The sequence below is a fragment of the Cariama cristata genome, unplaced genomic scaffold, assembly GCF_000690535.1.
Source record: "Cariama cristata isolate BGI_N322 unplaced genomic scaffold, ASM69053v1 scaffold6399, whole genome shotgun sequence".
Taxonomy (NCBI): Eukaryota; Metazoa; Chordata; class Aves; order Cariamiformes; family Cariamidae; genus Cariama; species Cariama cristata.
The window spans coordinates 67,285-69,687 of NW_009633985.1; positions in this window are offsets into that span (position 1 = coordinate 67,285).

Genomic DNA, 2,403 nt, shown 5'->3' on the forward strand with positions numbered 1-2,403 from the left:
TTACCCTTACTTGGGTTCATTTGTGAGCAAACTCCACTTCATAAAAAATCAGGCAGACAGACAGCACAGCCTAGCACAGCGCCTGTATACACGTTCATATATGAATTCATACATACCTGGCCATACTGCCATCACAGTTTATTGTAATCTCTTTCATCAAGTTGCATCGTTTAATTGGTGAGCACACAACCTCGCACTCCTCGCTATCCCTCAAGAAAAGCCCTGCCTTCTGAAGAAAGCCAGCGCTACCACCCCGACCGGGGAACAGATGTGTGAGCCTGTAGAGATCCCACAGAAGTTGCGTGGGAGAGCAGAGACCTGAACTAGGCAGACTCCAAAAGTCCTAAACTATTTCTATGAAAATTTGATCCTCCTTCTCTATATGCACATAGTAAGGCTAAGATCAGTAATCTCTATCAGGGATTATAACACAAAATTAATTAGCTGTTTAATTACTTATCATTTTAGGAGCAAAATCACTACAGAATCCTACACAAACATACAGACTTCATTCTGCAAGGAGCCAGATCAGATGATACCCACTGTGAGCCACAGTTGCCTGCTTCCTAAATTAAATAGGAAAAATCCAGAGCATCTGTAAGTAGGTTTCTTTCATTGGCCTTATGAAAATTTCTCTGGGCACTTAAGCCAGAAACACCCATCTTCAAATACAATAAGAAAACATCCCTCAGACATTAACAGTGACAAGGTTGAAGGTAATTCTGAAGTAAAAAGCAGACAACGCAAAGATGATGAATAAGAAAAAAGAGATAGAGCAGAGCTGGAAGAATCTCTGCTCTTCTAAAAATGGTGACAAAGGCTGCACAGTAACAGTGTGAGCACTGCGCTGAGCAATTCCTCCTTGCTGAAATGAAGGACTGTACCTCATGGCATCCAATCAAATGATGTTTCTGATCTTCATTTGGCAGTTTTATTCGCAAAGTTTGTTAAAATGTAGAAAAATATACTGATATGTAAGCAATTCTAGTAATAATGATTCACGCTCAAGGAAGTCTAAATATAAACCATTTGGAAACCACATGACAAAATGCCATTATTGTTTATAAGTGAGTACTGCTTCCCTCTCAGTTACAGTGGCAACAAAAAGACAGGACCATTACTTCAAGATGAGATGACAGTTTCTAAAATACAAACGTTGGGAGAATACAGTGCAGATAAACATCCGCAGCAGAAATGCCGAAACAAGTTCCAACCGTAGAAGTCCAACAAAAAGATTCCTTCAGGGAGCCAAACCAGGAGGGTTCTGTTCCCTGGCCATTTTTACAGACACTACCTTTTTTTTTTTTTTTCATTCTCTCACAATGGTCTCACAACAAAATCACTCTCCTCTAATTTAGTCTCTATTCCAATTTTCCTCCCCCAAAGTACTGCAATTCTTTGACTTTCAGTCCTACAAGAGCAGTTCTTTTGAAAATTGAGATGCTTTAATCACTGCAGGAACACACCAATTTTGAGGTTGCCCTCTACCACTTTCTTGCAGTAGTTTCACCTGTCAAATTGGTTAGAAATAACATCCAGGTCATGCTAATAACTAGTTAAATATATGTATGCAGATGCTGTAACAACAGTGTGCAGTCCACATCAATACTCTCTTGATGATTCAGCTGACGTAAAGACAGACTTTGCAGGAGCCAGGCCTAATTCTAGCACATAAAGTACAGTAAGGTCAATAAAACATGCACACATGATTGTCTGGAAGCGTATTGCCTTCCTTTCGCCAAGAAATCTTTCATTAAAGCTTTAATAGCACAGTCATCCATATAGAAATAACTGATTTATTTTTTTTTAAATCCTTGGTTAAAAGTTGATGCCCTCTAGCCAAGAATCAAGTGCAGCATGTCACCTCTGATAGTATCTATTAGTATTACGAATACTTTCGTGGTTTCCTAGTAGCACTTGTTCACACTTGGCTAAATCAATAAGCAATTTCCCCATACGTACGTAATATACAGTAGTCGTGACAGGAACCAGATGGCTTATTCTATCTGCAATTGAGTTTAGTATTTTACCAAAATAAGAAGAATAAACAGAATGAATTTTATAGAGAGACCAAAAATACCCTTTGCTTAATTCCTCTTGCGCTACCTACCACAGCAACAATAAAACCAATAGTAAGACCAGCATAACAAGGTCGTGGAGAATTAGAGACTTGCCCGGCACCGTCATTGCACTGCACGCTGCAAACACAGAACAGCACAAGACCAGCGGACGTGCAGCGCCCGCTGAAAAAGCCAAACCTCCTGCGCAGAGCATGGCGGTGGGTAGAGATCAAGGCCTCGGCCCGGGCCAGCCAGGGGTGTGGGGGCCCACCGGCTATCTTAACCGCAGGGTGACTGTAAGGTCTAATTCTTAATTTTCTCAAGGGACAAAATTCCTGCAAAG